The following is a 13028-nucleotide window of genomic DNA, read 5'->3' on the forward strand; positions in this document are numbered from 1 at the left end:
GAGTTTATATATTGCTTAGGTAGAGAATCACTGGCCACGACGAAACCGTATATAGCTGAGATTTTTAAGTGGCAGAAAATAACTTCTGTCAAAACTTTAAACGCGATTACCTCGAAACGGTATTTTCCAAACGGGCGGATTAATAGCTTAGTCAATTTTTATCGGATTCACTTGAAATTTTCAGGGAATATTCGTAATAAAATTATCTTCAGTTAATCGTAGAAGTGTTTTGATCGAATATATCATCTAACCATAACATTGAAGAAACATGTTAATTTTGTATACCTTTTCTTTCAAAGTTCGCCATTTCTTGAAAAATTGATATTTGTTTAAATCCGTACGCTTAACTGAAGCTATTGTAGCATACTTTAAGAAAACATTCGAATTTTTCAATTCGGAGCAAACGTTGGAAAGTTACATGACCGCTGGTTTGTACATTTTTTGTGCAGAGCCTAACGTTATCGTATGGTGTGGCCATATTACCCCAAAAATTTGCAATCCAGAAGCATAAAGTACCAATTAAATATATGTGTTTTCAGTTGGTTATAAAGACATTTCATTTTCAAAGAATGCCTTGAAAATCGCCATTCCTTTCGACCAACACAGCGGCTTCCCCCTTTAATAGAAGCTGCACCCAATCACCGCAGCATCCTGGAAATTCCGCGAAAATATGTAAAAACGTGGCAGTTTGCGACGAAGAAATAGATTGACAAGTTGAAGTCCAGCTCTACCCTATCCGTTACCTGCGAGAGCTATCTGTTCACCTCTGTCAAAGCTCGAAGAAAAGAGAAGCCGGAAGACCGTCGCCGAATACAAAATCTCCACGGAATCCTCTCAGCGCAGCTTGAGTCCAGCCGCACAGGGACCGACCCCAGCAGATCGAACGAAAAACTTTCTCCAGCGTACTCGAAACGCGTGACTGCAACATCCAGGCCCGGCGAAAGAAGTACAGAGGAATCGGCAATCGGTGAGCGACGAGAGAAAGGGTTGGCTCCTGCCGTGCAGCGAGCCAACCGCCCCGCCATCCAGCTAGACGGCCAACCGCGTAGTAGGGAGAGTCAGACGGCCGAGCGAGCGGCAGTCTAACGTGGGCGCGCGTCGCGGCACCACGTGCACCGCGATCGCCGATCTGACCGTGGATTAACGCTGGTGTCCGTTACATTACGATCGATCTGGAGAACTGCATGATAAAAAAATAGTTTTACGCAACGCTCAATGTGGTGTCTGGTGATTTGTGATTAATCAGCTTGTGCCGACCCACATGGCCGAGGATCTGGGATACCAGGAGGTAATGGTTTCCCTTCAAAGTATACCACTGCCATTTCTATGTACATTCTCGCTGTAGCGCGTTGCCAGCTACTCAAAGGCATGCAAATGACAAGATGAGTGGTTTACACCGGCTGCGCGGTTAATAAAACAGAGGCTGCGTTGTATTCTTTGACGACGGGGATGATTGGGTAATGGAAGATTGGAGCGATAATTGTTAGCCGCCTGTTTTCGCGGAATTTCATTCAGAGCCGTGCGCCGAATGGTTACACGCCCGAAAATATGATGTGTAACGAAACTCCCCGGTTCATTCCCAGTGCTTGATTACGAAATATCGATTCGAAAGGGGAATGCAAGCGCTGTCGCGGTTTTCGTTCTTCTACTTCACTTGCTTGACATTCGGTTGGCTAATAGAAGGTGTGAAATGTGATGGATGTATTAGCAGTGCGGCTCCATTACCTCCTCTATATTTAAGGAGAATGTGAATGTCACGGGATAATTTAGATTTACGGGTACTCGGCCCGCGTATATCCAAGTAGTACAAGTCAATGATAATGGATGCACTCAAAGCCCGATTGCTTCAAAGAATATTCCGCAGTATGCACAGCATTTTGCAACTGACAGAAATACGTAACTGCTGACTGCTCCACGCAGGTGAACAAAAACGTTGAGATTTCTACAATGCTATTAAAAAAAAAAGAAGAAGTATATCTACCAAAACAGTTTTGTTAAAAAAAGACTCCATGGTAGTTCACAATGTGAATGAAATATTTAAGCCCATGCCGCACTTTCGTTGCGACATCTCTCGAGGCTCGAGTAGCATTGACTCGTACTACTTGCTACCTGAATATGTATCCTGATCCTTTTCAATCTACTCGCGCTACCACTCGACGCATTGCATAGATTTAGCAATAGCGATAAATCTGCGACCCTCATCACCGTTTCGAATCGAAATTTCCAGGCAGCTAGAAATAGAATCACGAAACCAGGTAACCCGAACATTTTCGATCAGTCGATGTTGAGTCACCGGTTAGCGATTCCAAGGCGTTTCGTCCCGCGGCCGTCGCCAGGAAATAATTACGTCGCGTGATTAGGGTTTATTATACGCAGCAGGGGATTAAAAATATTCCAAGCAGTCCTCGTTCCTTCACTCCACTACACCCTCAACACTGACATACTTTACTGACCGTGTTTCTTGAGTTGCTTCAGCTTCAAACTTTCCTTTCGCAGTTTCTATATAATATAAGCTCAATTCGAAGTATGCTAATCGCCGACTCCGACATTCCACGAATTAATTCGATGGTATCGCGCGATAACTCAATTCTGGAGCATGCGAGCGGTCTTTCCTTGTGTTCTCTCTAGTTGGTGTAAAAAATCAAGCTTGGATCTTGCAATTTGAATGTCAATCAAAATTTAAATTCCACATTTGCTTTTTAACAAGCTCAACGCGTCCTCCAGCTTTCCGCGTCACGTAATTCTTGCAAATAGTACGTGAATTTATTCATTCGCAAGTATTAAGGCAGATTTTAATTACGCAGCGATGCCACTACTCATAATTGCAATAACTGCAAATTATTTCTATCAGCGCAGCTACCGCGGAAGTAATACCTTTACGTTCGGGAATGTACAACTTGCAATGAAATACTCAAAGAACTACAGTCTCAACGGGGAGTTTCGTATTTTAAATGACTCAAACATAGCAGCCGCGTTATTGATTTCCTCGAATCTATACAATCCACTCGCTCGAAGAAGTCGCAACAGAAAACTGTTCCTAAACGACATTAATTATTAAACTTTTGGTAACGTGCCAAACTACCACAGAGTTGCTTGTTAAATCCCATTCCAACTCATCCAAGCAATGAATTTATTCGCATCGTCGCACTATCAATGACACATTCGCAGAACGTTAAAAGCAACACTGCAAGCCGCACTGAATTGATTCTTTTGTATTGCCATCGCGTAGTTTTTTTATATATAGAACGTAACATAAAACACACTTTCGTGGAAATAACTCGTTCACCAATGAAACAAAGAATTAGGAATTTCATTTTCCGCGTTACCCTAAACTTCGTATCAGGAAACGCTGCTGTAGACGAAACCGCGTCACTCCGAAACTGTTCGTTTCGTTAATTTCCTCGTAGACTAGAAACAATTAAAATATTCATATCAATTAAACGCTGCAGACTGTAAAACTGCAATCAGGAATTTACTGCTTCCTTTCGCGGCGTAGACGAGGAAATTTCATGCGAATCACGTGAACGGTTTTCCAATAAAATGTTGTGAAAATTCACTGCCGCAGAATTTCTCGCAATATCGCCTCCGTGATAACAATAAATTTCAAACCTCGCGTTGTTTACTTCGCACCGCGTATACCTCGCACCCAGCGGCGTGAATTTTTTTTTTTTTTCACCAAGGTATTATATCTCGCCCGGCAAATGTGTCTTGTCAATTACGCTAAACCACTGCACTTCCTTCAATAAAATTCTGAAAAAAAAATCCCGTGACTTATTAGAATATCCTACTTTAACGAGCTCCCATGTCTTCGCGTAATAATACAGCATATAACACTCGGGTTCCGCGATCTCGTAAGCGAACTTAGCGAAGCACGTACCACTTTTCGACCACCCCGAGCACTTGTAACAGTTTTCCAATTTTCTGCGTTGCTCGGAACGCTCAGAATCCCCGGCCATCCCTCGCTGCTCTAGAATTTCATGCTCAACTGCAAAATCCCAGCGTATTCGACGTGTACTCTTACAAAGACACGCTCCACTCGAAGAACCTCAATTCGACCGAAGTGCAGGGACTCCAGAATGGAAACATGTGCCATGGCGATCATAAAACTTACGACATAAAAAAAGGGACTTCATATCGATACGTATTTTACTGGGACCATGGGCCGTTAAATCGAACAATGCTCAGCGACTGCACGCATCTGTGCGAAGAGCCACGCATTGGCAACTCGAAACCCAGACTAATGTTGGCACTGCACTAATCATTGGCACCCCGGATTAGAAAGCCAAATATTAAGAATTCGGTACAAGCTTAGAAAGTACTTTTTCAAAATTTCTTATTCGTCTTTCACTACGACACTGCAAAGTCCAGTAGTTGAACTACAAATTTTACATCTGGCAACGCCACAAAGTGGGAAAAAAGGCTGAGTTTCAGGCGGTTTCTTAAAATTTTGATAAGGGGTAGGTAAGTATATTTTGTCGCTTTATGACTATTTAACTGATGGATTGAAATACAGATTTCAATCCATTGCTTAAATTTTACAGAAGATGAGAACAACGGCGTGTTTCATTCGGGCCCTGCCGCCCTTTAAGGGATGAAAACCAACTGCAAAGTCAAATAGGCACTTCCACTTTTTCGCTTATAACTCCCAAACTACAACAGACAGAAATGAATGCTTCGAACGAAACTTTAATGGTGCAATGAGCACTGCAAACTTGCGTTAACAAAATTTTCAAAAGAGTTTAAAAAAAAGTACCTGAAGAAAAAAACTTTTTTAAATATTTTCTTAACGCAAGTTTGCAGTGTTCGTTGCACCATTAAGCTTTTATTTGAAACATTTTTGCCCCACCTGTGGGTCGCGAAGTGTCTTCTGGGAGGTCGCCACGGTTGTTCTTAAGACCTATCTTGTTTAATTATTAAGTTAGAATTATATTCTGCAATACTTATTCTTAATGTGTTTCCTTTGCCTTGTTTAATTTACTCATCGCGACTCGAAAAATGCAGGGAAACACTGGTTTACCCTGTGTTCGAAGCACAGTGGTTGCACGGGGAGTCTGAAAATTAATGTTCATTAAACGAATGTACCTAAATGGACGAGACTGGTATCGGCAGAAGATGTACGCGCAAGGGACGAGAAAGGAATGTATGTAGCAGCTACGATATGCAACCGGATCAAATGCTACGAGTCCCGATGGAGCCATCCAAGCTGAGATTTGCCCTGCTATCGTGAGCATAGAAGCGCGAAACAGTGGCTTTGTTATGTGTATACCATGGCCAGAGGCAATGGGACCTCCCTTTTCACGGATAATTGGAAATCCAGTCCTTTGACATGCCCAGAGACGTAGGTCCGGGAAAAGAGAACAATCGGTGGAACAGCGATGGATAATGCCTGCTACATTTTGCAACTGCGAAAGGATTATGGTGCGTAATTCTACCTCCTGCCGATAATAACGAATGAATCTACGAATGGAAAAAAAAGAAACCGCGGTAATAGCATACGCGACAATGTATCTTCAGAATTCCTGCAAAACGACTGATAATAGAACACGAAGGTGAACATCGGTTTCACGTCGAAGCGCACCAGCCGCCCGCGGAAGAGCTACCTATGTCCCCGTTAGTCAATGGATACTCCAGGAGCCGATTAACCGCACGCGCCCCGTCCCGCGAGCAATTTATTCAAACCCGTGGATCTCCACTCGCTAACGATCTCCACGGGGAGATTTATCCTCTCAGTTTCGAAAACGCCGCGACAATAAATTCAGGCCGAGACAACATCTAATCCGACAAGATGAAGAATAAGTACACGGTCAGCTGGCCCGCGGTGCCCTGTGGAAAACGGAGCGGGGGAAAAGCGAGGAAAAAGCGGGCGAGAATACAAATACCCCTAAGGTAGTATCGATTGCCAATTTAAATGATAATCTCGCGAAGAAAGCAAGTTCCCGTGCCTACCGCCTGGTCTCGATTTCGATGATAATGCTCCCTGGGAAAGCGGTCTCCTTCTGATCGCAGTCGGGGCTGCAGTGTGCGCTGCAAACTCGAGGAGGTACGATCCACATCAAAGGAACCGATACCATACGTGACCAGGAAACAGTCGTCTCTCAATCTGGTGCGAGATGTTGCTTTCAGCAGCGTCGTCGCCCCTCTGTACCTACTTGAGTTGTTTCTACGATTCATTAACGTTTCGGCGACTCCGCGATCACCGCTTCTAGGACCACTACAGGCCTGGGATTTCGAGAAGCGAGGAGCCCGCCGCAAGTTGTATGCGTGTCGGACTATTGAACCAACCAGCCCTCTGGTCAACTTTCCGATTACTACCCCTATAACGGCGCTGGCATTCGCGGCCCTGCCTCAAAGGCACACGACCTTGAAACTCTGAAAGAGAGAATCTCGCTCGTGGCCCTGTGCATCCGCGCATGGTACCGGGAATGTCGAGAGCCTGGCCGACATTCGACTTTTTTAATGGAGCTTTTAATACGATGGGCAATGCCTCTGAAAAGAACTTCTGAAATTTCAATCAGTCGGAGAATGTGGCTTGACCTTTCCAGTGGCAGCCAAACAGCGCGATACACCGCGGATTAGATCCGCGTCGCTTTTCTCATAGAGCCAAGCACCGCAAAACCATGCAGATTAACGAGCCGGTATAAAGTTTCGCCAATCAGTTTTTATGCTCAATACACACGATCTCCCTAACGAAGGCTCGGCGTTGCTCTATTTGCGTGAATCCGCTGCGGGCGTCCCAAAGCGCTCGAAATACGCACCACCGCGGGTTTCGTTCATACATACAGCGAGCATCGACCAGCGAATGAACCGGTCGCAGCTTTTCCCCTTTGTGACTTATAGATTTACTATTTTCTCTCTTCCCGGGACTCAGCCCCGCCGCCAGCCACTGAACAGTTGCCGCTCCATTCTGTTTTCTCCCCTTAAAAGCACGACTTTAAGTAACCCCTGGCTCTATTTACAGAGCAGCGGCGACTTTTCGAACCGGCGGAAAGCACGGTCGTGAAAACTTGCACGAAGTGCACGTAAATAGCTTCCCCGCTGCTGTCTCACGAGCGCCTTAAAACCCCACCCCGCGTTTTCGTCGGGAGTTTCTTAATTACATCATTAGACGATTCCTTTTTTCGCCGGCGCGCAGCCAGCGGGCTGCGTTATTAAGCATGGTTTTCTTGACGGGCATTAACGTGCCACGGCGAATACCCGCGGAGGGTATTATCCTTTTAAGGAGCTTGCATTTTCCATGAGCTTTTTGCAAGTACCGCCCTTCTCTGAGTGCCAATAGTTAGGAGGGAAATAATTCCCCGGGATAAATCGGGGATCGTTAAATGGTGCATTTCATTTGTGGCACCAGCTAATCTCGACACGAAATTCGGGTGAAATGATTTCTTTAATTGGCGAATGCAGAGTGCGAATAAAATTAATAGCGAATCTTTTTAACGCAACGCCGAAAACCACGCGACGAGGCAGTTATTAAAGGGAGGTAACTGTCCTAGTAACTTCGCAGATGAACGTGATGGAGTTTTAATGTCGGTAGAGTTCCTAAGTATCTGATTAATTCCCTCTCCGCCGCTCGTTCTCTCCAATTTATCTGCTCGAAGCTGTGATTTTGCCGGTGCACTTTTTACAGGATTTTTAATATCCTCCCTGCAATGTCTCTGCTCTGTTAGCTGCGGTGTCTTTCTGTAAATGCGTTGCTCTGTATGAGAAAAGTTTGAGGCAGTGATTCGCAACCTGTGGGTCGCAAAATGTTTTCCGAGAGCTCGACACAGTTTTCTCTTTTTTTTTTTTAAATATTCTTGAGTTAGAAATACCTACTTTTAATGCGTATTCTTTGCCTTATTATTTTTCGCAGGTTAGTTAAAAATTATATTGACTGAAAAAGATGGGAATCACTTAAGGGGGTAGGTTACTCTCAAAATTTTCGAAAATTGGTTTTTAGGATGTTTGCATATTCCGCTAGCGAAATCCTTTCTGCGTATTTGAAGCGCAACCGGGCCCCGAAATTTAAAAAACTGAAGGAATTACAGTAAAAAATGTACGAGCCTGCACGTGAGATCGCGTAACGATGTCCAAGTTTAAACGCAATTTCGCAGAAACTACGTTTTCAAAAACGGTGAATATAAAATCTCCAAAACTGGTCGAACGATTTGAATGAAAATTTACAGGGAGCTGCAGGGAACTATTCCCCTCCATGTATTGGGGGCACATTTTCAATATAAATTCTTTAAAAAAAGATAAAAATGTTTTTCCTACAAAGAAAGGATAAAATCAAAAACATCGACAGAAAAATTGTATCAATTTTTTTATCAAAATTTTGCTGCCTACACAAGATGGAGACTGTCTTACAGATTATAAGAATGCCTTTACTTTTTGCTTTAGGTAATTCACCTACCCGGAATCGCGTTCACCATCAAACGGTGCATCGCGTACACGCTCTCACATTTATATTTATAACTTTTTTCCCTATAAATATATTTAAAATTTTCTTTTTGCGCATTAAATTCAGCGAAATGACGCTTAAAAATCAAAACCAAAATTATCTCTATATTCATTTATTACTTCGGAATATGCGTTCGAAGAAGGGCCTGATTTTGGGCTGCTGAGGGTAACCTACCCCCTTACGTAAAGTCTAGCGCCGCTGAACAGAGCCACCCCTTTTTCGGAAACCTGTCGATACTTGAATGACAATGCAGATTAACTCGAATCTGCACAGCGGAGTTTTAGAAATACTTTAATCCCGTGGTAACGCGATGTTACGAGTCAATGTTTTCTTTCCTGTGGCACGAAATTATTGAAAATCGATGTAACGGCATCAAGCCGGGGCCTCTGGTTACTAACGATCGATCGTTATCTCATGTCACGTATTTGTTACGTGCATGGAGAACTGAAACGAGCATTGAAACACCGCAGAAAGGTATACGACACCAGTGATGTTTTAGCAAAAGTGAATTACGATGAAAGCGTTTGCACGCGCTAATCGGACTCCGCGTGTAATTCGCAGAACCGTGAAAACTCATGTCGATGCTGCCCAATGCAACCGCGGAGTTGACCGTTTAATAGCGGGCGTCCTCAAACGCCGAGTCAACTTACGAATTTTCTTTCCAATTGCACGCCCGGTTAAATTAATATTATAATACTGATGAAAATGCTATCACTGGCTCGGCGAAACGAACCGAAATGCCCTTTTAAAGTGCTTCGTTGCTTAATCCATTTTTAAACTCTCTGAAAGAGCGCAATAAATTCCACGCAACATTAACATGATCAGGGATTAAGATCTTTTTTGTAAATTCCTGCGAGAGGGACATTGTTCACGGCCTGCACGCTTACGATCCTCGCCTGCGAGACATTGAAGAACGTACTCTCTTGTTAGCTTGGACTTGCGCGATGAAATGAGAAATACGGGGCGATTCAGAATATTTAATGCACTAGAAAGATTAAAGCGATTACGTACTTAGTAGGATGCTGGATGATAGTATCCCGCATTGTGCACAGCACGGTAAAGCGAATACTATCCTTCGTTAACGAGTTCATTAAACCCAAATGAACACGGTGCAGTGAAATATTAGCGCAAGTGATCCCTAGTTGCGACAACTTTATCGCGCGAAGAACGTAACGCACACCGGCGTGAAGTCCGTCGATAGAAATGGAGCAGAGATGAAGATTTGCATCGAAGGAAACAATTACCCACCAGAATTGGCCAGGTGGGTCGCCTGGCCGACTTTCGAGCTGATTAAATGAAGTAATAGAACTTTACAGTACCCTTTGATAGCGAGTGTAAGAAGTCACAGGAGAGAGTGAATTCCACGCGGAGCACGCGCGGGCGCTACACACAATCGACCAAGTTAGCTCGAAGCAGACCGAAATAGGGCCAAAGTGGGATCGTTTCGCCACACCCGTTACACCCCTCGACAAACACACGGGAACTCGCAATAACCAACACCGCCTTGCAGGCGGGATGGTGCACCTCTGGGGTTGCACAGTGTCAAATATTCAAGGCAATTTGAAGAGTCTCGCAAGCCCGTCCGACTATATTCAGAACTAATCTACCAAACTGGTAGGCCGGTGTAGTTCTCAACTGGCATAGCATTGGGTTAAGGGCTCGAGGAAGTACAGTGAAACAGGAGGTCGCTGGAACGGCGTAGATACAGGCGAGGGGAAAAAGGAAGATTATGCAACGGAGACACCGTGAGACGGGGGCCGGAACGGTGTGACGATAACGACAAAGGTAAACGTCGAGACTGCTTCACTTTCCATTAAATCACAAGCACCAGGGGTACTACTGGGTTCGCCGGGCACGCGACCGCCCGTATAATGGTCTGCATCCACACAGACCTGCTCGCAACATGCCTGCATCGTGCAGTCTCCGCGTGAAAATGAAAAGCTGCTGCTGAAGCAACGATTGATCAGCTCCTGCAGGGCAATGGGAACTTGGGCGCTATCGAAGAACCACGTTTGAATAACGGCGAATGTCCCAATTTTTGCTGATTTAAAAGGTAACTCGTCATGAAGAAGGTGTAAAAAAATTGTTTGCGATGAAAATTTGCAGAGTAATTGATTAATTCTTTAATAATAAATCTACCAATTCAAAAACTATTTAAGAAAGATATTTCAAGATGTTTAACTATTACTAATTTGTAATTAAATATATAATGCTCTAATGTGCTTATTTCTGCTGATGAAAAATAGCGATGTATGTATTGCCCCAAACTCGTGCAACACTCGCGCAAATGTTTAAATAATTTAGAATTATTTTGTTGCAACTGTAGTACAAACGTAACGCATGTAATAATAAGAAAAATACGAAATGAGCAGAGATGGGGACACGAGCAGAAATTGAGACATTCACCTTATTATGATCACGTGTATTCATCTCCGGTAAAACGTATAGAAAGCATCTTCGGTTAGAGTGGCAGTTGGAGTTTCATTTGTTTTTAATAAAAGTTTGTTAAGCCGCCGAAACGCCGCCTGGAGTTACAGGCTGGCGTTTCCGCGCCGTTTTTCCACCCCGCCAGAAATGATTTGCACTCACCAGGCAGGGCCGTTAGCGCGCAAATTGGAAAGCGACAAACGGTCCCCCGATATACATAAATCATCCCCGGATTCAATAAGCGTGCCGGACCGTTTCGCAAACACTTAGGTGTTTCGACTTGTTTGCATGTTTCGACTGGCTGCAACTCGATCTCGTCTGTCGTATAAAAAAGTCTGCGTTTCCTTGAGACAGGCTGACGTAACGCTCCAGTAAAATCTCATTCCGGCAACCTTGCCGCAACGAGCGGAATGAAATTGTAATGTGCTAGAAGCTCTTGTGTATAACAGTTCCCTAATGAAAGGGAAGTCGAGGAAAATTGTGGTTTAAACGGTGCCAGCAGCGGATTAAATAGATTCATGAGAAAAAAAAGGATTGTCTTAGTCGATGAAAGGAAGAGCGTGCTTTCTTCGCGGTAACTTTCTGGCTTCTTAATAACTTATTACACTCGGCCCCGCTGCAGAATATTCTGCGGCGGTGCTTACGTTTTCTCCATTTTCCCGGGCCGGAAGATCATAGGAATCGCGAGTCGGGTAAATTCTCTCGGCGAGTCGTATATTCGCGGCTGGTTCGGTTCTTCGTTCCGGCGACAATCCGCCGGGAAAACAGGCGAAAGGCTGGGAAATATAATACGAGCTCCCATTGTAAATCCGCTCCGAGATTCTCGGGGAAGGCGAGCGGCGAGGACGGCGGGGAGGGTGAAAGACAGATCGAAAGACCTGCTCACCTCTTCCCCATCGCCTATCCAGAATGGAGTCTAAAATAATAAGGAAGAGGTAGCGGCGGGGGGTGGCTGGAGAGAGAAGTAAAGAAAAAACGGGAAGAGAGAAAGGAAAGCGGCGAAATCACAGATTTAATAAAGGCCGCTTGAAAGCGCGCTAAGCGAAAACCGATTTCATTATAATGTACCCCCACCAGCGCGATCTATTCCACACGGTTGCTGACTGCCGTGAGATTCACCCCCTTTCCGCTCCTTTCGCTTTACCGCCTCCAACTTCTTCTTTTTTTCTGCCGCCGGTCCCTTAGGTTCTCTTTAATTTCATCGCTCCGAGCAGCCGGAGAAATCGCGGTCGTAACCCGCACGGTCACTGGCCAGAGGCTCGAATGTCCGGGGAACCCCCGCACCCCCCTCGAACTTAACCCCTTCGTGGTGCATCTGTCGATAATTAAGAAAGTTTCCTCGAGATCTGATTTTACGAGGGGTCAGCGGACGATAGGGGCTACCCGTAAATAGGCAGGGCGTAGGAAAAGTAGGACCCAGCCCGGGCCGATTATTTAATCGTTCAAAAATCTGCGGAACTACAGTAGTCGACAAAAAAGTCACTTTTTTAACGTCTATTAACGACCTGATTCTGTTAAAGAATTAAAAGCTGTATAAAACTCAGTTAAAGCTGAATTTCTTTACAAACAAGGCAACGCACCTTCGAGTTAGTTACCACTTTTGAAAAGTAATAAAGAATCTAATATTTTCTGGGGGCACCTTTTAAGGCTTATAAGGCTTTTGTTTCTTAGTTAAATAAATTTGTAGGCGATGCTGTATTTATTTACACCTTGCGAAGCCGTGCGAGTGGCACGGTCGCTGCGTAGAGCGGGCCTCGCGATCCTTTGTTGTCCTCGACGCTCGCTTGAGCGCTGGAGAATCTGGCAACACCGCCGTCGACGCTCGCGTTTCGAAGAGGAGTCACCGAGCCGAGCTCGAGGAGGGAGCACGTCTAAAGTATATATCTACCTTCTCGCTCTCTCTCCCCCACAAATTCAACATTAACCGGGTTTCATACAGATTTAAATTCTCCATCAGAATATGTATATTAAACACATACAAGAGTTACAAGTTGATGCTAAAAAGTAACCAAAATAAAAGAAATCGAAAAAAATGGTAATTTCTTTGACCGCTACTGTAACTAGTGAAGTACATCTTCCTCGCGAGCGAGGATGCTTCAAGCAGAGAATAATTTAAACATACCCCAAAGCAAACGGAAGGTCTATTTAATAGTTTCGTCTTTTTTGT

General features: G+C 44.4%; 1 protein-coding gene across 5 annotated transcripts in view; it reads left to right on the forward strand.

Moving 5' to 3' along the window:
- The window catches only part of LOC143375717 (uncharacterized), a 144657-nt gene that overhangs the window by 69031 nt on the left and 62598 nt on the right, over positions 1-13028 (forward strand). For 4 of the 5 annotated variants that reach the window (XM_076825112.1, XM_076825109.1, XM_076825114.1 and 1 more), the window contains exon 1: positions 1084-1288. The exons of the other annotated variant lie outside the window; for it this stretch is intronic. The gene's annotated coding sequence lies outside the window, so the exon portion shown is untranslated. Of the gene's footprint in view, positions 1-1083; positions 1289-13028 lie in introns of those variants that run through there. 5 annotated transcript variants of the gene reach the window in all.

Source organism: Andrena cerasifolii, chromosome 13 (genome assembly GCF_050908995.1).
Source record: "Andrena cerasifolii isolate SP2316 chromosome 13, iyAndCera1_principal, whole genome shotgun sequence".
Lineage (NCBI taxonomy): Eukaryota > Metazoa > Arthropoda > Insecta > Hymenoptera > Andrenidae > Andrena > Andrena cerasifolii.